The following is a 25,865-nucleotide window of genomic DNA, read 5'->3' on the forward strand; positions in this document are numbered from 1 at the left end:
ACTGATTGGTCTGTGGCCACACAACTTTCCACTCGTCTTTTCATTCCAACTTTCAAACACCCTCCATTCAGGAGAGGGATGTGAAAATGCCCCGTCACCACAGCAGCACCATTGCAAACAGTAGGTGGGGTGAACACTCGTCTTCCTGAGATCCACACCAGGGCAGACAGCAACCCCCGTTTATCATCTGCGGACATTTTTGTTCTGTGGAGATCTTCAAATCAATGTCCATGCAGCATTCAGAAAATCTCACTGAGTTTCAGTTCCCTAATTTATACACAGATTTCTGACTAACTTCACATATAGTAAATGCAGTGGAGAAGGAGACCTTCCTTTGTAATAGAACACAATGAAATTCATTATAGAGCACAGTGGACAATGAATGATTTTGTTGCCTCACAGTCTTAATATGAGGAAATTTGTTGCATTGCTTCATGCAATTGTTTCAAAGGGACTTATTCAAGTTGGAAGCCTGTCATTAGTGGTCTTTTGTAGGGATCTGTGCTGGGACCTCTGCTGTTTGTGTTGTATATAAGTGACCTTGATGAAAATGTAGTTGGGTGGGTTAGTAAGTTTGCGGATGATACCAAGATCAGTGGAGTGGTGGATAATGTAGAAGACAGGCAAAGGCTACAGCTCAATATAGATCAGTTGCAGATATGCGCAGAGAAGTAGCAGATGGAGTTTAATCCAGATAAATATGAGGTGTTCCACCTTTGTGGGCAAATCCAAGGAGATGGTACACTGTTAAGGGCAAAAGGATGTTGAGGCTTTGGAGCGGGTGCAGAAGAGGTTTACCAGGATGCTGCCTAGTTTAGAGGGCACGTGCTATCTTGGGTTGTTTTCTCTGGAGCACCAGAGGCTGAGGGGAGATCTGATAGAGGTTTATAAGATTATGAAAGGTATAGGTAGAGTATATTTTTCCTAGGGTTGAAATGTCTAATGCCAGAGGGCATGCATTGAAGGTGAGAGAGGATAGGTTCAAAGGGGATGTGAGGGGTAAGTTTTTTTATTCAGAGAGTGGTGGATGCCTGGAATGCAATGCCTGGTATAGTGGTAGAGGCAGATACATTAGAGGCTTTTAAGAGACATTTGGATAGGCACATGGATGTAAGGAAGATGGAGTGATATGGACATTGTGTAGCTAGGAGGGATTGTTTATTGGAGGGGTTTGATCTACTTTTTAGCTGGTTTGGCACATCATTGTGGGCTGAAGGTCCTGTTTCTCTGTGTACTGTTCTATGTAATACGTAATGAGGGATCCATAACAGGATGCAAGTTATACGCAGCATAGGGTTTTGGCACACAAGGGATGCAATAGGTAACTCAGCAGTTCATTCCAGACAGACACAAGAGACAGCAGATACTGGAATCAGGAGCAACAAACAATTTGCTGGGGGAACACAGGGGATCGAGCAGCATCTGTGTGAGGAAAGGGATTGTTGGTGTGTAGGTTCTTAATGACCTATTTGTTGTATCGATCAGGTGTAATACAGAACTGTGGGACTTGTTACACAGACCTGGTGTAATACAGAACCATGGGACTCATTACACAGACCTGGTGTAATACAGAACTGTGGGACTCCTTACACAGACCTGGTATAATACAGAACCAAGATGCAATAGGAGGGTTAACTCATCTCTTTTGTCTCTGTCGCAGTTTAATCGATCCGATTCACCTCAGAGAGAAGGACCGTTTAATGAATACTGAAACTCTGAGCTACAACACCGGCTGTTCATCAATGTGTGATGTCAATAAGAACTTACAGATGATGCTTTAACAAGTGAAATTTCTGCTGCTCAGTTCAAAATCTCTGCTCCTGACTCAGTGCAAGTCTGAGACACTGAATTACCTCATCTTCATTAATGTGTAAGATGTGAAAATTATACAAGTCCCAATGATTAAAGGTCAATATTTTAAATTTGAGTTCAGGTAAGTGTGGCTCAAAACATCAAAGCAAAATAAATCTCGAAGGAAAATCAGCCCTGACAATTCACAGGTACTGAGAATCCACAGACAGGTTTAGGTCAAAGGAAAAGCCTCTTAACACTGTAATCCCTAGGACTGCAAAGTTCCAGACTTCAGAAAAGGATGGCCAGGTTGCTGGAACATCCAGGCAGGTGGAATAGGTAAGTGGTTGAGAAAAGAACATAGAAACAGATCAGAGAAGTTTCTACAAGTGATTAGCAGGAGTTCATGGGGTTTCCTCACAGGCTGAGACAGGGGAAGTTATACAGTGGAATAACAGAATGGCCGAGAAGTTAAATAAATATATGTTCTTGTGCGGCAATCGAAGAAGTGGAAAAGTCCCAGTGGAGCTTGAGAAATTGAGAACATATATTGGAGATAAACTCCAGGAACTGATGAACCTTGTGACCTGTGCCCTTTAGATTTTAGGAATGTGTGCACAGGTTCTCATCTTCCAGATTTCCACAGATTTTGGACGTTTCCATTCATTGTGGGGTAGCAAACATAATGGTGCAAGGAGAGGGAGAAAGCATGGAATTGAAGACCAGGGAGCCTGACATCCAAAGACAGACGTGCATGTAACAGTTGTTCCTCATTTTTCCCTGAGAATTTGTGGCTACCTTTGGGTCCCATTATGACGTTGCTGCAGTGCAGCCAATCGGTGTTGTGCTTCACACAGCTGTACCGTCGTAACTTGTATCAGTGCCGCCCTGGTCACAAAGCGTAATGAGAGCCATCTATTCCTTTCCTCGTCTACAATACCTATCGCCCTTCGCCAACACCTGTCCGCTCACACCGAGATACTGGGGCGTGTTGGTGCTGAGGGCGATTTAATGCGAAGTCTGATTTATGTACATCACGTCAACAAGGAGCAGAAGGGAACACCACTGAAGAATGAGTTGTTTGGTGAATCTCTCAGGGAAACATTTTACATCAGTAACATCAACGCAGCATCTTCTAATGGATCAAGTTGTCTGAAGACGTTGACAGAAAATGCCAATGGCCACTAAGGCAGTTGACAGAATATTTGTTTGCTGATGGGCAATAGATGGGGGGGATTTGAGTGTGGGGTCAGGGGATTGTGGTGCAGAATTCCAAACGGAAAGACGAAGAAAGACTGGAGAAAAGGAAGATGTCCAGATGATTAAAAGGCCTGGGGGGGGTGGGGTGTATACCCGGAGATGGAGGGTTTTGAACGCTAGAATGCAAACCTCTACTTGTCGGCAGTGTTGGACAAAGAACCAGGTGGATTGATGGGGAGTGGGATTTGGATAAATACTGAGAATGATTAACACACACAAAATGCCAGAGGAACTCAGCAGGTCAGACAGCACCTATGGAAATGAATAGTCAGTCGGTGTTTTGGGCCGAGACCCTTGAGACTACATTCAGAGGCTGGAAGACTGCAGAGTGATGAGGGAAGCATTGGAATAGCTAAGGCCAACAGAGGGAATTTTTGGGCTCAGTTGTGATAGCAGAAGTCATGGCTACAAATGGTGGGGTGAATAAATTAATTAGCAAGGGATTTGCTGTATCTGTGACCGTGGGTGAGCTCCCCTGTTACCACATAGCTGCTCATCTGCCATTCACTTACACTGTCCACATTCTCCTGACCCTATTCTACACACCCCACACAGGACACACAATATCAAGAAACTGTGAACTTGGATTTATTGTTTTTCCTTCTGTTTCAAATTCTTGATAAAGGCGGTGAAAAGCTGGGAACCCAGCCCCAAACCATGCAGCACCGTCCTAGTCAACACCTCTCAACACAACGCTGATAATCTTTTCCTTCTCCATTAACAGTAGGCTAATTAATTTTCAATCTAAATCAGTGTATTACCCCCAGTAATAAGCACTCTAACATTGTGTAATAATCTGGATTTGCACCTTATTAAAAGCCTTCCTGAAGTCCAAGTGCACCCCATCACGTGGTTCACCCTCCTTACTCTGCTTGTTACAGCTTCACTTTCCAATCATTTGTTAAGCATGTTTTGCCTGCCTTTCAAAACTCCATGTTGACTCTGCCCCGTCTGGTTTATTTCTCCAAGTGGAGGCACAAGAGACTGCAGATGCTGGAATCTGGAGCAACGAACAGTCTGCTGGAGAAACTCAGTGGGTTCAGCAGTATTGATACAACATGATATGTCGACAATTCCTCGCCGCTCCCCACACAAATCCTGTTCACTCCACTCACTGTCATTCCTCCAGCAGGCTGTTTATTATTCTAAGTGCCTTCCTGAATAATAGACCCCCCTCCCTCCCCAGCATTTCCCCAGCTATGGTTGTCAGGCTCCCAGGTCTGCAGTTCCATGCTTTCTCTCCCTCCTTGTACCATTATGTTTGCTACCCCACAATGAATGGGAACCTCCCCAGTCTGTGGAATTCTGGAGAGGTTGATGTAATGTGTCAGTGTGAGCCTGTGTAGGGACCTGCTACCGGACAGTGCTGGCGTGACAGACTGCGGGACTTGGTGATTCACCCTTCAGAATGTCAGTGGTGGGCAGGGCAGTCAAATATTCAGTGCAGATCAACATCTGAAGGTCTGCCTCTGCGTACTATAAGGTGGCTTCTGAGGGATCTTAGTAACATGCAGTTAACATTCCAGCCAGCAGAGGGAACACTTGTACTCATTTCTGAGACCTTTGGAGGGGCACATTTCAGAATCAGTCAGGTTTAATGGAATTCGTTAACTTAGCAGCAGAAGTACAATGCAATACATGATAATAAAGAAAAAATAAATAAGTCATTCAATTACACCAAGTTTATACAGTGCCTATAAAAAGTATAAAACTATAAAAAGCCCTTTTATATAGCCCTTTTATATAGCCATTGAACTCAAAGCAGAGCAAACTCATAAACCTCACTTTTTTAATATTTTTCTGTTTTTGCACTATTTTTAATTTAACTATTTAATAAACATATATACAGTGCCTATAAAAAGTATTCAACCCCCTTGGAAGTTTTCATGTTTTATTGTTTCACATTGAATCACAGTGGACTTAATTTGGCTTTTTTGATCTGATCAACAGAAAAAAAAGACTTTTTTGTGTCAAAGTATAAGCAGATCTCTACAAAGTGATCTAAATTTAATTACGAATATAAAACACAAAATAATTGATTGCACAAGTATTCACCCCCTTCAAGTCAGTACTGAGTAGATGTGCTTTTGGTGGCAATTACAGTCTTGAGTCTGTGTGGATAGGTCTCTATCAGCTTTGCACAGCTGGACACTGCAATTTTCCCCCCATTCTTCTTTACAAAACTGCTCAAACTCTGTCAGATTGCATGGGGATCATGAGTGAACAGCCCTTTTCAACTGCAGCCACAAATTCTCAATTGGATTGAGGTCTGGACTCTGGCCACTCCAGAACATTCCTGTGTAGCATTGGCTTTATGCTTGGGGTCAGTCCTGCTGGATTTCAAATCTGCCAGTCCCAAGTCGCCATTCTCTTGCAGACTGCATCAGGTTTTCCACCAGGATTTCTTTCTATTTTGCTGCATTCATGTCATCCCCTACTTTCACAAGCCTTCCAGGGCCTGTTACAGTGAAGCATCCCCACAGCATGATGCAACCACCACCATGCTTCATGGTAGGGATGGTGTGTTTTTGATGATGTGCGGTGTTTGGCTTATGCCAAACATAGCATCCAGTCTGATGCTCAAAAAGCTCAATTTTGGTTTCATCAGACCAAAGAACCTTCTTCCAGCTGACTTCAGAGTCCCCCACATGCCTTCTGGCAAACTCCAGCTGAGATTTCATGTGAGATTTTTTTCTGACAGTGGCTTTCTCTTTGCCACTCTCCCATAAAGCTGCGACTGGTGAAGCACCCGGGCAACAGTTGTATACAGAGTCTCTCCCATCTCAGCCACTGAAGGTTGCAACTCTTCCAGAGCTGTCATAGATGTCTTGGTGGCTTCCCTCACTAGTCCACTTCTTGCATGGTCACTCGGTTTTTGAGGATGGTCTGATCTAGGCAAATTTACAGCTGTGCCATATTCTTTCCATTTCTTGATTATTGACTTAACTGTACTCCAAGGGATATTCAGTGACTTGGAAATTTTCTTGTATCCATCTTCTGACTTGTGCTTTTCAATAAACTTTTTGTGGAGTTGCTTGGAGTGTTCTTTTGTCTTCATGGTGTAGTTTTTGCCAGGATACTGACTCCAGATATAGATGTATATTTACTACAATCAATTGAAACACCTTGACTGCACACAGGTGATCTCCATTTAACTAATTATGTAACTTCTAAAACCAATTGGCTGCACCAGTGATGATTTGGTGTGTCATATTAAAGGGGGGGGGTAAATACCTATGCAATGAATTATTTTGTGTTTTATAATTGTAATTAATTTAGATCACTTTGTAAGATCTGTTTTCACTTTCACACGTGTCAAAAAAAGCCAAATTAAATCCACTGTGATTCAATATTGTAAAACAATAAAACCTGAAAACTTCTGAGAGGAATGAATACTTTCCTGCAATAGGGAGTCTTGGATAAAAGGGCACAGCCTCACAATAGATGGACAACTCTATAAAACAGATGAGGAGTAAGTGTTTTAGCCAAAAGGTGGTGAATCTGTGGAATTCATTAACACAGATGGCTGTGGAGGCCAATTCATTGGGTATATTTAAAGCGAAGATTGATAGATTCTTCGGTAGTAAGGGTGTCAAAGGCTACAGGGAGAAGAAGGCAGGAGAATGGGGTTGAGAGGGATAATGCCAGCCAGAATGGTGGAGCAGAGTTGACAGTCCAAGTGATCCAATGTTTTATGGTACGTACTCCCATTGTAAGTATACTTTTTGGCAACATTTATTTACACTCAAAATATCAAATTAAATGATGGAATGTGGCTATTCAAACTGGATTTAATCCTCTGCTGTTAGCTTTGCAGTTTAGAATACAAAATGTGATGTACGTCATTTCAGAGAGCTTCTCCCATGAACCATCTATCAGGTTTCCCTGTATCTCATCCTGTACCAGGTACAGACCAGTTCTGGCTTCTACGTGGCTCACTTTAAGTTAGTACACTCACCAGGGTTCTTTACTGTGCACATATTCCCTTCAAATTCTCCTGACTCACAGGAAAAAGACTGTGGAGTATTCTGACAGGTTACGTCACTGCCTGGTACAGAGCCTCCAATGCACGGGATTACAAGAGGCTGCAGAGGGTGTAAACAGAGCTAGTTATTTATTTATTTTTCTGAATTATAGTAATTTTAATGCTATAATGCGGCTACAGAATGACAAATTTCACAACGTATGTCAGAGATAATAAACCTGATTCTGATATAGGCATTTGGTTAGCATGGATGATTTGGGCCGAAGGGCCTGTTTCAATACTGTACAACTCTATGACACTATGAAATAAAATCTTTGGCACTGCCTCAGCATTAACCCATTGTCCACTGAGGACCCACTAAAGCCTCTTTATCTGAAAGCAGCAACATTGGGAATGAGGCCGGTGACCTAAAGACACAACTGGAAGAAACTGGGTTTGATCTAATGGCCACTGTGGAGAGGAGGTTACAAAGTGACCAAGGCTGGAGACTGAATGTAATGGGAGGCATAGCATTCTCATGAGATGGCGAAATGGACCAGGAGGCAGAGGAGTGCTGATATTGAAAGTTGGGATGAGGACAGCATGGAGGAAGGGTCAGAGCTCAGGAAGGAGATGATAAATAGCAAGGGATCGATTACTAGGGGTTGATTATGGGCCCCAGATGGATAATAAATAGAAAGGGATCGATTCACTGGACAACAAATTTTTTCAAAAGTGTTGCTTCCTCAGAATTTTTTTTTATTTATGATAGACTGCTTGAAGATGAACACAAATATAATTTCAGAATACTTGTATCATGTAGGAATTTGGAGAAACAACAAATTAGCTTTTATTGAATATAATGTGTTTAATTGCATAGTGGTGCTGATGCTTTGCAATAGTTCAACTAAGTTAAAAATATTTTGTTAATGATTTTCATTTGTACTCAGTGTCTGAGGCTTCTTGCTTAAGTGTCCAACAATAATTCACCAGCATTGATGGATTCCAGCTGCCCTAGTATCTTTTCTCCATGACCGCAATGTCCTGGTGAAACCTTTCACCATGCTCCTTGCTAACAGCACCAAGATTTGCAGGGAAGAAGTCTAAATGGGAATGCAGAAAATGAATCTTTAGTGACATGTCGCACTTCATGGTTTTATATGCTTGAAGCACGCTTTCAACCAGCTGCATGTAGTTTGGTGCTCTGTAGATGCCGAGAAAAATTTCAACAACTTCCTTGAATGCCTTCCATGTGATTTTCTCCGGTCCCACTAGAAATTCTTCAAATTGCCTGTCATTGATGACCTGTTTGATTTGTGGACCAACAAAAATGCTTTCCTTAATCTTGGCATCAGTTATTCTGGGAAGTATCTGTCTCAAATATCAAAATCCTTCATAGAAAGGTTTGTGCCTGGTGATAGCAAATTCCATCCTTACAGTCCTGAACCCAATAATTATTACTAAAACCTGTCCTGCCATGCAGCAGGTGCACCGCCTAAGCATGCCTGGACAGGATAGGAAACTTTCCAGCTTACATTGTAGGCAACTTTTTAATCAACTTGAATTATGAATTGAAATAATAAACATAAGTTTATTAAAAACGGTGCGTGATAGGGAAATTTCATGGTGATTTTCATGATCAGTAGCCCAAAATTCATAAGATATACCTAAAGGTGTTCAGGAAGCAAAATCTTTGTTGTCCAGTGCTTACTGGGAGTTGATTATGGGCCACAGATAGATAATAAATAGCAAGGGATGGAATACTGGGGGTTGAGCATGGCCACCAGATGGATAATAAGTAGCAAGCTGTGGAATATAGTGGTCCAAATATACAATATAGGGAATATATAGGCCCCAGATATACAATTGGTTTATTATTAGCATGCATGCCAAGATACAGTGGCAACCTTTGTTTTGTACAGCACCCATACAGGGAGAAGTATAGATCAGGGAATTCAAACTGAACGTAATGCTTCAATCAGTTTATTGACTTACTGAATGACATAAAGCATAATGGTTGGAGAGTGAATGGCTTACTATGTCACAGAAGTCCATTCCATCCATCTGGTTCATACCAGCTCCAAAGAGTGCAATCCCTTCACTCTCATTCCTCCCTCCTGATTTCCCAGTAAGGATTACAACTGATTCCCTCTCAGTCCCCCCTCCATACCTCTCCCAATATAAGGGATAACTTACAGCCACCAATTAACCTACTGACAGGATTTTCAAAGGAGGAAACCAGAGCACTCATGGGAAACCAAGGTAGCCATGTGAAGAATCATGCAAACTCCACACAGACAATGCCTGACATATGGATTAATACTACGTTCCTGGAACTGAAAGGCAGCAGTACTAATTGCTGCACCACCACAGTGCCCATGGATTGTATAAGAAACAGCTTTCCAGTTCAGTGTGTTAATTGGCCAATATAGGAAAAGGGTTAATTTTAGATTAAGTAGTGCATAAATGAGAAAAGATAGTTCAGGAATCTTCTGGGAATCCCTAAAGACTGAAATAGGTTGTCGTGCATTTAACATTACAGTAATATTTACATATATTATTTGATTCTGCATTGTTTCTTGTTCCCATGGTTTATAATGGGTTATATGTAAAAGTATGTGAATGACATACGTCATCACACCACCACATCATATGGGCATGCCTCACTAAAATAAAACAAACTAACAGTACCTGAGTATCCCTGGCTCCATGTTTTTCCTTCAATCAGTTTTATGTTTCAGACTTACAAAACATAACAATAGCAATGAGGAAATGAGCAAAAGACATTTGAATTTTTAAAAAGCGCAGCATTTTTTTTCCTTTGGAAGCACAGTGAGATGTTAAAGTTTAAAAAATGGAAAAAATGGATGAAATCCACAGGTTCATAAACAATGGGTACTGGGTGATAATAATAATAATAATAATAATAATAATAATAATAATAATAATAATAATAATAATAATAATAATAATAATAATACATATATCAGAAATGACTGGCTACAAACAGAAAGATAGATGTGTTCAATTGCACAACAGATTACTGGTTGATGTATACTGAGCAAATTGAGTAATATTTTGAAGAGAAACAAATAGCCAATAAGAAGCAAGTGCCAGTTTTGCTGAGTGTAATAGGTAGGAAGATCATACAGTTTGCTTAGAAGTTTGATTGCTCCAACCAAACCAGCCAAAATGAGCTTTGCAGATATAGTGAAAGTAATGTGGGAACATTTAGAACCATCACCATTGTTGATTGCAGAAGGTTTTAGGTTTCATAAGCCGAATCAAAAAGAAGGGGACCATTTCAACATATGTGGTTGAATTGACAAGATTGTCCGAGCATTGCCAGTTTAGTGATGGGCTTAATAACGCACTGAGAGAACATTTACTTCGTGGGATTTTACAAGAAAGCACTCAGAAACAGCTACTAACTGAAGCATAGCTCACATTTAAAAGAGCAGTTGAAACTGCCGCATCAATGGAAACTGCAGCCAGAGAAGCAATTGAGTTGCAGTCAGGAATGAAAGTGAGAGGGAACAAAATTGAAATGTCTGAAGAGAAATATGGCTGTCCAAACAAATTGTGTTACCCTTGTGATATGGGAACACATACAGCCGGCCAATGCAGGTTTAGAGGCAAAAATTGCAGGAATTGCAGGAAAGTAGGACACATACAAAGTGCACGTCAGGCAGACAAAATAAATCATTGTACTGAGGAAAAATAAAGATAAAAAGTTAAGTTGCAGTTTCAAAATGTGCACTAATCTGCATACTGTTGAAAAAAAATCTGAAAATGATGAGAATGACACAGAACTGAATAGCCTTGAGATTTACTATCTGAAACCTAACAAGAGACAAGCAATATAGCTTACACCAGCAGTGAACGGCAAATTAGTTAAAATAGAAATGTAGCTGATTTGGCTGTTTCAGTCATTACATAAAATGTGTTTGAACGGCTTTTCAAAGATACTGAACTGAAACCTGCAGATACCCAACTAAGAACATAATGGAGAAAATATCATTCCTGTGGGGATGACATTTGAAACAGTGAAATACAGCAACCCACACCCATATGAGCTTGCGTGTGGTAAAAAGAGGAGGGCCAGCATTCTGGGCCATGATTAGCTGAGACAACTACAACTTGATTGGAGATCTATACACCATTTGCTTGCCACATCTCCTGCAATAGAGTTAACTGAAAATTAAGTTAAGTTGAACACAATGGTGTTCAAGAATGACATAGGTTAACTCAAGCATATCAAGGGTAAATAGTGTAAAATAAAAATGCCACACCCAAGCTTTACAAAACCCATCAGATTCATTATATCATCAGTGATAAAGTAGCCAGTGAGCTAGATTGCATGGTAGCTGAAGGAATTCTTTCCAACGTTGAACAGAGCTCATTGACAATGCCAATGGTCCCAGTAGCCAAGAAGAATGGGTCTGTCAGGATCTATGGTGATTTAAAGTTCACCATCAACCCAGTAGATCAATACCTTCTGTCTATGATAGAGGATATACTTGCAAACCTCTCTGGGGGGAAGTACTTCAGTAGAGTGGACTTAGCTGAGGTATGCCTACATATGGAGATGGAAGAAGAGTCCGAAGTGTTTCTCACCATAAACACTCACAAAGGGCTTTATCGCTATAATAGGCTTATTTTTGGAGTAGCATCTGCTCCTTTACTCTGGCAGAAAGCTTTGGACCAGGTGCTGCAAGGCTGCCCAGGCAATCAGCGTTACCTGGATGAAATCATTGTTACTGGTGAGGAAGATGAGGAACATATCCAAAATCTCATATCAGTGCTAAAAAGATCAGAAGATTGTGGACTCAGAGCATGATGCAGCAAGTGTGAACTCTTTAAACCGAACATCACTTACTGTGGTTACACCACTGATGCACAAGTTTTAAAAGTTCGAAGTACATTTATTATCAATATTCGTATATTGTATACAGCCCTGAGATTTGTCTCCTACAGGCAGCCACAAAACAAAGAAACCCAATAGAACCCATTAAAAATAGAAGACTGTCAAACACCCAGTGTGCAGAAAAGAAAACAAATGGCCACAAAGTCAGTCATTGGTGCAGCTGATCTCCAGGAGCCCATAAGTTGCAAGCCACGGCCTCAGTTCAGTGCAGAGAACTATAAACCTTGTGGAGCAGTGGACTGAAAACTGGCCCATTCCTCACCTCCACCCCCGACACCCTGACCTTTTCAATCTGGCCTGGCATTTAAATTGGCCAAACCTCAGGCTGTTCCTCGTTCTCAAACCCGGGCCCTGCATCTTCAATATGCTCTTCTGCCTGGACCCCACCACCTCGATTCGGCCTGTGCCCGACCTTTCCAATCTGGCTCAGTGCTTGTCAACCAAACAGTAGGTTGTTCTTCCCTCTCAGGCCTGAGGCTGTGCCCTGTCACCCCAACTCAGCCTTGCCTTGGTTCTGCTGCATCAAATCACCTTCAAGTGCACTCCAACAATGGCCAAAAATTGCTTATTCTCTGCTCTCAGGTGCTGGCCCAGCCACCTCAATTCAGCCCGTACCCATCACGCCTCAACTGTCCTGCACTTTTGAGAATTCATTTCACACCGCAAACGTTGTCTTAGACAAGACCCCTGCCAAACCTGATGCCACTCCACAGGTCCAGAGGCGCTATCCTGAAAGAAACACAGCGCCACCCAAAAGACTGAACCTTAAGAACTGTGAAGTTAGTTATGGGCTGTTATTGTGAGAGCATGGTTATTTGGAACATGGGTTTATGAAAGGGAAATTGAATGTTTTGTACAAATATAGTTTTATCTTGTATTAATCTAAATGGGGAGGAAGTGTAATGTATGGATCTATTTCTTTTACAGCAATGAGCACCCCCAACATTAGCACTACATATTGATCTGTTGTCTGCACATGTGCTGTTGTCTATGCATGCGTATTGTTCTCTCTCTCTCTCTCTCTCTCTCTCTCTCTCTCTCTCACTGCAATGGGAATACACCAGTTAAAGGCATCACCCACATGCATGCTTTTATTTAATCAATTTGTAGTTGTGCACGGACACAATAGGCTCTGTTTCTTGGAGGACGCAATTACAAGATCAAATTCAAGAGGATGACTGATCACGGAAATGCTGATGGATTGTCCTGTTTACAGTTGGAAATGGAAACGTCTGAAAAATTTACAGAAGAGGACACTTCTCTTGACATATACTCCCTAATGCAAATTGAAAGTGTTCCTGTTAGATGATGATCCAAAGGGAAATCAGAAAAGACCCCAGACTGTTTCAGATCTACATGGCCACCCAAAATGGCTGGAATGTGCAGCAGAAACTCCAGTTCTCCCATTTTTACCAGTGCCGGGATGAACTTGCCCTTGATAGGTGTTGCCTTATGTGGGGCTTGAGAATTGTTGTACTCTCCAGGCTGAGAGCTAAAGTGTTGGGAGGAGCCACATGCTGGTCATCTGTGTGGGCACGGTGAAAATGAGAACATTGACTTGAAGCTCTGTCCAGTGGCCTGGGATAGATCAGCAGACCGAGCAGCTTGCCAATCACTGCACAGGATGCCAACATGCCAAAAAGAACTCCACCCCCCCCCCCCCCCCAGGGAATGCCTTGCATTGCCCTGGCAGAGGATTCATGAGGATTTTACTAAACCATGCATGGGCACATATTTCTTTGTAGCAGTTAATGGAGCTGAAAAGTGGCCAGAAGTGTTCCCAATCGCCTCCACTGCAGCCTCACACCTGTAGGATGTGTTGAGAAGCCTCGTCTCAAAGACTGATGTTTCAGAACACCTAGCCAGTAACAATGGACCACAGTTTGTTGCAGAATGGTTTCAGTCATTCCTGAAAGTGAACGGAATAAGTCATTAAAATGGCTTGGCAGAAAGGTGTGTGTATATATAAGATGACTAGAGAGCAATACCTTCCGTATTTGAGTTGAGATGCATTCTCTATTGAGGGAGTGTACAACTAAGCAGGCAGGGGTGTTGTATATTTAATATTTCAGTAATATTTGAGTAATATTGTAAATATATTGTTTGATTGGCCCTTTGTTTTTTGTATGGTTCATTATGGATGATACGTAAAAGTATGTGAATGGCATACGTTATCACACCAACACGTCATATGGGCGCGCCTCACTAAAAGTAAAACATATACAAGTTATCCCTGGCTCAGTCTTTTTCTTTCAATTAGTTTTATGTTTTGAAGTTACAAAACATAACAGAGATTAAGTTCCAAACTACAGAGATGATAGATGTAGAAGAGTCACTGTTGATTAGGAAACTACAATAAAAGGTTAAACAATAACCAAGAAATTACTAACTTTGAAACAACAAATACAATAAACTCCATTAATCCAGTACACTTATGACTCTGGTGATGCCGGATGGCAAGTTTTCCTATCTGCTGGGTCTGAATTCACTGATACCCCAACACACTTTCGATTCACTTTTCTTAATATGTTTTACAGTGATTCAATATAGAATCAGAATGCAGTTTAATACCACTGATATGAGGGGTGATTGATAAGTTTGTGGCCTAAGGTAGAAGCAGATGAGTTATACAGCTCTTGTTGCATGCACATGCAGGTCAACGCTTTGAGTGATTACGCAGAAAGTTTGAAGTTAATAACTCATCTCCTTCTCCACGAACTTATCAATCACTCCTGATGAGTTATTAACTTCAAACTTTCTGCATAATCAATCAAAGAGTTGAACTGCATGTGCATGTAACGAGAGCTGTATAACTCATCTCCTTCTACCTTAGGCCACGAACTTATCAATTACCCCCGTATATGCTGTGAATTTTGTTGTTTTGCAGCAGCAGTACAGTGTAAGACATTCAGTACATATTACTAGATTCAGCACTGTTGTGCCGTGGGGGGGGGGTGGTGGTGGTGGTGGTAGTGTCCTGGTCCTCTGTTTGCCTGGCTATCCGGTTTTGACCCTGGCTTGGAGTACCCACTGTTAATCATCTAGGTCTGTAAGTCTGTTCTTGTAGTCACCCTGGTCTGAGCTCCCTTCTGTTCCTGCCTGGGAGGTGGCCCTGCCCAGGAGCTATGCGGACTGCCCTGAGGACTCTGACCCTTTCCTACCCCTTGCTTCTGACAGGTGGTGCCCTGCATCCTGCTCAGGTGCCCTGTAATCTGCCCAGGCCCCTGGGTTCCTGCCTGGGAGGCTGGGCCTGCCTAGAAGTAATGTGGCCTGCCCAAGGGACTATTCTCCCAGCATTCTTTGTCCCATAGATCCATCCTTTAGCCTAGCCAGGGTCCTGCCTTTGCCATGAACTCTCTGAACCCCCAGGATCACTGTTGCTTTCCATGGTCTCCCCATCTTGTTCTATCCTTTAGTTGTCCCTTTCCTGCCCCTAGTACTTCAATGCCTGCGTCCTGCATTTGGGCCCAGTCTCCATGTCCCCCTTGTGACAACATCCCGCTCAGTCAGCACTGATACGCCATGGGGTGTGTTCTCTCCACTCTCCTCTCTGTCAGGAGACAGTATGCAAGACTAGGCAAACACCTCACATCCCACTCAGTCAGCACTGATATGCCATGGGGTGTGTTCTCTCTACTCTCCTCTCTGTCAGGAGACAGTATGCAAGACTAGGCAAACACTTCATATCCCACTCAGTCAGCACTGATACGCCACACGGGTGCTCTCTTATTTTCTCTGAACACCAGTGACTATGTCTCTAGTGATCTATTAGTTAAACTAAGAAAGTTTGCAGGTGACACCACTGTCATTGGACTAATCAGTGGAGGGAACAAATCCTAGCACCACCATGAAGTAAACAAGCTAATGTCATAAGACCATAAGACACAGGAACAGAAGTAGGCCATTTGGCCCATCGAGTCTGCTCTGCTATTCCATCATGGCTGATTTATTATCCCTTTCACCCCCATTCTCATGCTTCTCTCTAACCTTTGATGCACTTACTAATCAAGAACCTACTTAACTATATACAGCGCTTGGCTGCCATAGCCATCTATGGCTATGAATTCCATAGATTCATCTCCCCCTCTCTTTGGCTAAATGAATTCCTCCTCATCTCTGTTCTGAAGGGATCCTCTCCACATCCACTGTAGGCTTTTCAATGTTCAATAGGTTTTGATAAGATCCCTCCTCATTCTTCTAAACCAGCCTAGAGCAATCAAACGCTCAACACATGTTAACCCTTTCATTCCCAGTATCATTCTTGTGAACCTCCTCTGGACCCTCTCCAATGCCAGCATATCCTTGCTAAGGGGCCCAAAGCTGCTCACAATACTCAAGAAGTGCAGCCCGACCAATGCCTTATACAGCCTCAACATTACATCCTTGCTTTTATATTCTAGACCTCTTGAAATGAGTGCTGACATTGCATAGGCCTTCCTCACCATCCACTCAACCTGCAAGTTAACTTTTAAGGAAGCGTGCACGAGAACTCCCAAGTCCCTTTGCATCTTTGTTTTCTGAATTTCCTCCCTATTTAGAAAACAGCCTGATTCTTACCAAAGTGAATGACCATATATTTCCCTGCACTATTTTATCTGCCATATTTTTGCCCATTTGTGCCTCAATGACTGCTGCCCAGTGGCACTGATCTCAACAATAATGAAGTGCTTTGAGCGGCTGGTTATGGATCGCATTAAATCCATCTTCCTGCTACATTGGACCCTTTCCAGTTCACTTGTCACTCAAATCTGTCCACTGATGATGTCATAGCCTCTACGCTCCACTCCGTCCTGTCCCGCCTGGAAAATGGTGCCTCATAGGCCAGGATGCTGTTTAATGACTTCAGCTCGAGGTTTAATATGCTCATCCCTCAGAAGCTGGTGGGTAAACTGTCCTTGTTGGGTCTCAACACCTCTCTGTGGGACTGGACCCCGGACCTCTTGACAGAAAAGCCACAGAGAGTCTGTGTTGGCAGAAACATCTCTACCTCCATCACACTGAGCACCACCGCTCCTCAGGGCTGTGTGCTCAATCTGCTGCTGACACAACCTCATCAACAATGACGATGAGGTGGCAGAGAGAGAAGGTAGAGCGGGTGGTAGAATGGTGCCAACACAACTTGAGTCTCCGCATGAACAAGACCAAATAAGTGACTGTGGACTTTAGGAAGGTGCAGGCTGACTATCCCTCACTGCACACACATAGCTCCTCCATGGAGAGACTGAGGAGCAACGTTTCTGGGAGTGAACATAACAGATGATTTCACCTGGCCCCTCAACACCACCTCAAGGAAGCACAACACCATCTCCACTTCCTAAAAAGACTGAGGCGAGTGAAGCGCACATGCCCCCCCACCTCCATTTTAGCCAATTTTTACAAGAGTACTGTCGAAAGGGTCCTGACCAGCTGCCTCACCCTCTGGTACAGGAATCGCAAGGCATCCGACTGCAAGTTCCTACAAAGGATTGTGAAGGCTGCTGCAAGGTTTAGCAGAGTCCCTCTTCCACACATCAGAGATATTTATCAGGAGCACTTGTCATGTACCCCGTGACCGTGTTAAGAACCAGCAGGAAGGGAAAACACTTTGGAGTTTGTTATTACTAGTAACTAATTGTGTTTATTAGTAAACTAAGCAATACAGTACTATAAAATGCAAATATATGAAACAGGTTAGCAATGATATATAGAAAAGTGTGGAAATAGGAACCAAAACCAGGCTCTTTCGAAGCTAGGGGTAAATGGATACAGACTTATGATATGATGAAGAAAGTTCAGTTCAGGTCGAGGTAGTTGTTTGAGTAACATTGGAGAGAGAGTGAGAGGTGATGCCGTTGCCGTCGATCTTCCCGTCGTCTTCCTGTTGTGGTCACCGACTATGACCATGCCAAGTATGACCGTTCTTCAGTGGTGAAACTATCACCCAGACAAGGGAGAACACACAACTAATTCCCCACCGGTCACACCTTCTCACACTGTGAGCCATGATCGATTCCCTGAATCGTGGGTGCACACAGCTCGTTCAGTGTCCCGTGGTGTGTCTGCCTGTGTCTTAGCAGACCTGCTTTTTATCTCCACATGCTGGACACCAGCTGTCTCTGCAGGAATCTTAACAAGCAGGCAAAGTGTCCTTGGAGAGAAGGTAAACAATCAGCCGAGGAACCATAACATTAAATCTTGTCTCTCTCTCTTTCATTTGCGCTGGACACCTCCCCCTCTCTCTCTCAATAGCAGCACAACCAGTGTCCAAAAGCCAGTCTCATTCTCCCAACATTTTAAAGTGTCCACAGAAAATATGAATCCTAGGGGTACTTAACACACTGGATACGCAGGACCCTTAGCATCATCAGCAATCTCTCTGAACACCCCCACCATCAGGCAGGAGGTAACGTAGCAAATCGGACAAGAACTTTTGGGTTTGGAAACAGTTTCTTCCCCCAGGCCATAAGACCACTGAACGCCCTGTCACCACCCCGGTCTCATCATGCAAGAAGCACCAGCAGCGCTATGATGTTCCTTGTGTCGTAAATTCACCTTATCATTTGTGAACTTATTTGCAGTAATATTAATGTATGCATTATGGTTGTGAGTTCAATGTACTGTGTCGTGCACCTTGCTCTGAGGAAGTGGTGCTTAGTTTGCTGGTATACATGTGTACCGTTGAATGACAATAAACTGAATGTGATTCTCCATATTGGTCTCAGTCCTCCTGCAGACTCCTTGCTCTTCAACACTACCTGTCCCTCCACCTATCTTCATATCATCCAAATCATCGGCACATAATGTGAAAAGAATCAGTCCCAACACCTAGCCTTGCAGGACACCACTATTCACCGACAGCAAACCAGAAAAGCAACACACACAAAATGCTGGTGGAACGCAGCAGGCCAGGCAGCATCTATAGGGAGAAGCGCTGTCGATGTTTCGGGCCGAGACCCTTCGTCAGGACTAACCGAAAGGAAAGATAGTAAGAGATTTGGAAGTAGGAGGGGCAGGGGGAAATGTAAAATGATAGGAGAAGACCGGAGGGGGTGGGGTGAAGCTGAGAGCCAGAAAGGTGATTGGCAAAAGGGATACAGAACTGGAGAAGGGAAAGGATCATGGTCGCATTTTCCCCTCCCCCACCTACTTTCAAATCTCTTAGTATCTTTCCTTTCAGTTAGTCCTGACGAAGGGTCTTGGCCCAAAACGTCGACAGCGCTTCTCCCTATAGATGCTGCCTGGCCTGCTGCATTCCACCAGCATTTTGTGTGTGTTGCTTGAATTTCCAGCATCTGCAGATTTCCTCATGTTTGCTTTTTAAAACCAGAAAAGGCCTCTTCATTCCCACTCTTCACCTCCTGCCAGTCAACCAATCTTCTACCCGTGCTAGTGTATTTCCATAACATCGCGGGCTCTTGTTAAGCCACCTCATAAGCAAAGGCCTTCTGAAAATCCAAGTAAACAACATCCACTAACTCTAACACAAGGAAATCTGCAGATGCTGGAAATTCAGGCAGCACACACAAAATGCTGGTGGAACGCAGCAGGCCAGGCAGCATCTATCGGAAGAAGTACAGTCGACGTTTCGGGCCATTTCAGGACCTGACGAAGGGCCTTGGCCCAAAACGTCGACTGCACTTCTTCCAATAGATGCTGCCTGGCCTGCTGTGTTCCACCAGCATTTTGTGTGTGTTGATCCACTAACTCTCCTTTGTCTATCCTGCCTGTTATCTCCTCAAAGAATTCCAGCAGATTTGTCAGGCAAGTTTCCCCTGAAGGAAACCAAGCTGACTTCAGCCTACTTAATCATGTACAGTACCTCCAAGTACCCCAAACCCTCATCCTACTTTCCTCTGAGTAATCACAACAGTTTGGAGCTGAATGCACTCAGAAACTGTGGAGATGCATATCAACTTCAGGAGAAATGGGTCTCCTCGCCACTCACTCATCATCAGTCACTCTGCAGTCAGCACGGCTTCATCGTTCAGCTTCCTGAGCACCTCACACGACCTCACGAGGGAGAACCATATCTCCTTCTTTAACTTAAAGGCTCGGCAGAGGATGTTCTTCTTGTGGCTGTTGGTAAAATTACAGCTTCCCCAGAACGTACCAGTGTAATTCCGCTCTACCATCGTAGAGAGCATCCTCACATCACCCATTACTGTCTGGTTTGGTGCAGCATCCTCTCACAGTGTGTAAAGGAAACCACAGCGAACTGTCAGGAGAGCATTGACCACAGTCTACCATCACTGCAGAACTTGTATGTGTCCAGGACCAAGAATTAGGCAGGAAGAAGTCATTACGGACACTACCCACTTAGCCTTTTTCAAGAGCTCTCTTCGGGGAATTGCTATCATCATTACATGCCTTGTCAGCAGTGTGATCGGGCTATTAACAGAAAAACCACGCCATCTTAAAGGTTTTTTCCCAGACAGTTAATCTGATCAAATATACTAGTTAGACCGTCCCATTCTACTTATTACCTCAGTCACCTAAAACCACTTTTATAACACTGATTACATTGCAAAAGCATGCTAATATCTGCATAAGTATCTGCAGTTTATTCTATATCCCTACTTCTACCTTTACTCCCCAGAATTCTTTATTCTCTATAATTGACTACTGTTAACACCAACACAACACAGCAAATCCCTAATACATACAAATGTACAGAATATGGTAAATAAGGTTGACCCTTTAAAAAAAATAAATCGTGCATTAAATGAATAAGTGTTCAGAAATCTGATGGCAGGGAGAAAGTGAATCTGCATTAAGACCACAAAACGTAGGACCAGAACTAGGCCGTTCAGCCCCTCGAGTCTGCTCTGCCATTCCATCATGGCTGATCCCTTGCCATATCCTTTGATGCCCTGACCAATCACAAAACAATCAGCTTCTGTCTTAAATATACCCACGGACCTGGCCTCAACAGCAGTCTCTGGCAGAACACTCCACAGATTTACCACTCTCTGGCTAAAAGAATTCCTCCTTACCTCTATTCTAAAGGGTTGCCCCTCAATTTTGAGGTTGTGCTCTCTAATTCTAGATATCCCCACCAGAGGAAACATCCTCTCCTTATCTAGTCCTTTCAACATTCGGTAGGTTTCAATAAGATCCCCCCCCCCCCCCCACATTCTCCTAAATTCCTGTACAGGCCCAAAACTGCCAAACACTCCTCATATGTTAACCCCTTCATTCCTGGAATCATCCTCACAAACCCGCTCTGGACTCTCTCCAATGATAATACATCCTTTCAGAGATATGGGGCCCAAAACTGTTGACAATACCTCACTGAGGCCAAACAGCAGCTCTCTGACACCTCCTCTTACTTACCCCTGGAACAGGACCCCACCAAAAAACATCAAACCATTGTCTCCCATACCATCACCACCCTTATCAACTCCAGAGACCTTCCATCTTCAGCCAAAAAACTCATAATTCTCACACCCCGCACGGCTCGGTTTTACCTCCTCCCCAAGATCCACAAGCCTGACTGTCCTGGCAGACCCATAGTTTCAGCCTGCTCCTGCCCCACCGAACTTGTATCTGCCTACCTGGACTCCATTTTGTCACTCATAGTTCAGTCCCTCCCCACCTACATCCGGGATACATCCCATGCCCTTCACCTCTTCAATAACTTCCAGTTCCCCGGTCCCGACCACTTCATTTTCACAATGGATGTCCAATCCTTATACACTTCAATTCCCCATCAAGAAGGCCTCAAAGCCCTCCGCTACTTTCTTGACAATAGACCTCACCAGTTCCCCAACACCACCACACTCCTCCATTTGGTGAAACTGGTACTCAGACTTAATAACTTCTCTTTTGGCTCTTCCCATTTTCTTCAGACCAAAGGTGTAGCTATGGGCACTCGCATGGGCCCCAGCTGCCTGCCTCTTCGTGGGTTATGTGGAACAGTCTATCCAAATCTATACTGGTACTGCTCCCCAATTTTTCCTTTGCTACATTGATGACTACATCGCTGCTGGTTTCTGCACCCATGCTGAGCTCGTCAATTTCATCAACTTTGCCTCTAACTTCCACCCAGTCCTCAAATTCACTTAGTCCATCTCGGGCACTTCTCTCCCCTTTCTCAATCTCTCGGTCTCCATCTCTGGAGACAGACTGTCCACTGACATCTTCTATAAACCCACTGACTTTCCTAACTACCTCAACTATACCTCTTCCCATCCTGCCAAATGCAAAAATGCTATTCCCTATTCCCAGTTTCTCTGTCTCCGCCGCCTCTGCTCCCAGGATGAGGCTTTCCGTTCCAGGACACCTCAAATGTCCTCTTTCTTTAAGAATCGTGGTTTCCCTTCTGCCGTCATCAATGATGCTCTCACCCCCATCTCCTCCATTTCCCGCACTTTGGCCCTCACCCCATCCTCCCATCACCACAACAGGGACCTAGTTCCCCTTGTCCTCACCTACCACCCCACCAGCCTCTGGATCCAGCACATTATCCTCCGCAATTTCCACCACCTTCAACAGGACCCCACCACTAAGCGCATCTTTCCCTCTCTACCCCACTCCACTTTCAGCAGGGATCATTCCCTCCGCGACTGCCTGGTCCACACATCCCTCCCCACAGATCTCCCACTGGACACTTATCCCTGCAAACGTAAGTGCTAACCTGCCCCTACACCTCCTCTCTTACCACCATTCAGGGCCCAAAACAGTCCTTCCAGGTGAGGAAACACTTCACTTGTGAGTCTGTTGGGGTCATCTATTGCATCCGGTGCTCCCAGTGTGGCCTCCTCTACATCGGCGAGACCCGACGCAGATTGGAGGACCGTTTCGTCGAGCACCTCCACTCCGTCCGCCACAACAGACAGGATCTCCCGGTTGTCACCCACTTCAACTCTGCTTCACATTCCCATTCGGGTATGTCCATACATGGCCTCCTCTACTGCCATGATGAGGCCAAACTCAGGTTGGAGGAGCAACACCTCATATACCGTCTGAGTAGTCTCCAGCCCCTTGGCAGGAACATTGAATTCTCCAACTTCCAGTAATTCCCTCCCTCTCCCTTCCCCCATCCTAGTTTCACTCTGCCTCCTCCTCCAGCTGCCTATCACCTCCCTCATGATTCTGCCTTCTTCTACTACACATAGTACTTTCCCCTTACATTTCTTCTTCACTTTTCTTGCCTATCCCCTCCCTGCTTCCCCTCCTCTACCCTTTGATCTTTCCTCTGATTGGTTTTTCACCTGACACCCACCAGCCTTCTCCTTCCCACCCCCCGCCCCACCTTCTTTATAGGGCCCCTGCCCCCTCCCTCTTCAGTCCTGACGAAGGGTCTCAGCCCGAAACGTTGACTGCTCATTTCCACGGATGCTGCCCGACCTGCTGAGTTCCTCCAGCGTGTTGTACGTGTTGGCAATACTCCAAGTGCGGCCTGACTAGCGTCTAATAAAGCTTCAGCATTAAATCCGTTCCTGATTTTAACAAATGACATTAATCGCTCTTATAAAATACCTGTAAAGCCTGAATGACTGAAAATGTGGAAAATAAACCGAAAACTCTAGCACCGCGAGAGTGGAGATGGACTTTGATCTTAATTAACGAAGAGCCGCTGTCCTGCAAGAACTAGGAGGCCCGCTAGATGGCGGCATCGTGGCGCAGGCTCGATGGGGAGGAAGGAAGGATAAACTGACTGGAATCATTCACCTCGCACTGGAGTTTTGCAAAAGGCACCGCGCACCAGTTACTACCCTTAAATTTCAGCTATTGGTTGAACAATTCAGTGCTTTAAAAAGAAAGCATTTGTATTTTTCAAAAGGTGCAGATTCGTTTTATTAGATGGGTTCAAATCCTAAGCTACCAAATAGACCAGAGTCATGAAATGAGTCTAGATTCCGTGAGTAATTGTTTATAAGACCATAAGACATAGAAGCAGAATTAGACCATTCAGCCCATCGAGTCTGCTCTGCCATTCCATCATGGCTGGTCCTGGATCCCACTCAACTTTATACACATACCTTCTCACCATATCCTTTGATGCCCTGACCAATTAGGAAACGATTAGCTTCTGCCCCACTGCAGTCTGTGGCAGAGCATTCCACAGATTTACTACTCTCTGACTAAAAGAATTCCTCCTTACCTCTGTTCTAAAAGGTCGCCCCTCAATATAGAGGCTGTGCCCTCTAGTTCTGGATACCCCCATCAATGGACTCATCCTCTCTACATCCACCTTATACCCTATCTAGTCCTTTCAACTTTTGGTAGGTTACAATGAGATACGCCCCCCCCCCCCCCACACACACACACACACACACACATTCTTATAAATTCCAGTGAGTACAGGCCCAAAGCTGCCAAATGCTCCTACTATGTTAACCCCTTCATTCCCAGAATCACTTGTGAACCTCCTCTGGACTCTCTCCAATGACAACACAGCCTTTCTGAAATATGGGACCCAAAACTGTTGACAATACAGGTATTCCAAGTACGGCTTAACTAGTGTCTTCTAAAGGCACAGCACTATCTCCTTAATATTAAATTCCATTCCCGTTGAAATAAATGCCAACATTGCATTTGCTTTCTTTACCTCAGACTCAACCTGTAAATTAACCTTCTGGGAATCTTGCACAAGGACTCCTAAGTCCCTCTGCACCTCTGATGTTTGAACCTTCTCCCAATTTAGTCCGCAGTATTATTCCTTTTATGAAAATGCATTATCATACATTTCCCAACACTGTATTCCATCTGTCACATTTTTGCCCATTCTTCCAATTTGTCTAAGTCCTGCTACAATCGCATTGCTTCCTCAGCACTACCTACCCCTCCACCAATCTTCATATCATTTGCAAACTTCGCCAGAAAGCTACACATGTGGCTAAAATAAACCTCACACTGTGAATACACAAGACTTCTAACCATTGAGACGAGCACTCAAATAAGCATATGGTCCGAGTGCTGGTCAATAGGATTAGTATAGACGGTCTGCATGGAGATTATAGGCCGAAGGGCCTGTTTCACACCGTGATTCTTTGACCCTGTAAATTATTATGGAGCCTTTGTTCTGAACATAATTGAACCCCCTCGTCAACACGAGGAAATCTGCAGATGCTGGAAATTCAAGTAACACACACAAAATGCTGGTGGAACGCAGCAGGCCAGGCAGCTTCTATAGAAGAAGCACTGTCGACGTTTTGGGCCGAGACCCTTCGTCACAACTAACAGAAAGAAAAGATAGTAAGAGATTTGAAAGTGGGAGGGGGAAGGGAAATCCAAAATGATAGGAGAAGACAGGAGGGGGTGGGATGAAGCTAAGAGCTGGAAAGGTGATTGGCAAAAAGGATACAGAGCTGGAGAAGGGAAAGGATCATGGGATGGGAGGCCTCAGGAGAAAGAAAGGGGGAGGAGAGCACCAGAGGGAGATGGAGAACAGGCAGAGTGATGGGCAGAGAGAAAATAAAGGAAGGGGGGAAATAAATAAATCAGGGATGGGGTAAGAAGGGGAGGAGGGACATTAACGGAGGTTAGAGAAGTCAATGTTCATGCCATCAGGTTGGAGGCTACCCAGCCGGTGTATAAGGTGTTGTTCCTCCAACCTGAGTGTGGTTTCATCTTGACGGTAGAGGAGGCCATGGATAGACATATCAGAATGGGAATGGGACGTGGAATTAAAATGTATGGCCACTGGGAGATCCTGCTTTCTCTGGCAGACAGAGTGTAGGTGTTCAGCAAAACGGTCTGCCAGTCTGCGTCGGGTCTCACCAATATATAAAAGGCCACACCGGGAGCACCGGACGCAGTATACCACACCAGCTGACTCACAGGTGAAGTGTCGCCTCACCTGGAAGGACTGTCTGGGGCCCTGAATAGTGGTGAGGGAGGAAGTGTAAGGGCAGGTGTAGCACTTGTTCCGCTTACAAGGATAAGTGCCAGGAGGGAGATCGGTGGGGAGGGATGGGGGTGGACAAATGGACAAGGGAG

This window comes from Hemitrygon akajei, chromosome 7 (genome assembly GCF_048418815.1).
Source record: "Hemitrygon akajei chromosome 7, sHemAka1.3, whole genome shotgun sequence".
NCBI classification, from domain to species: domain Eukaryota; kingdom Metazoa; phylum Chordata; class Chondrichthyes; order Myliobatiformes; family Dasyatidae; genus Hemitrygon; species Hemitrygon akajei.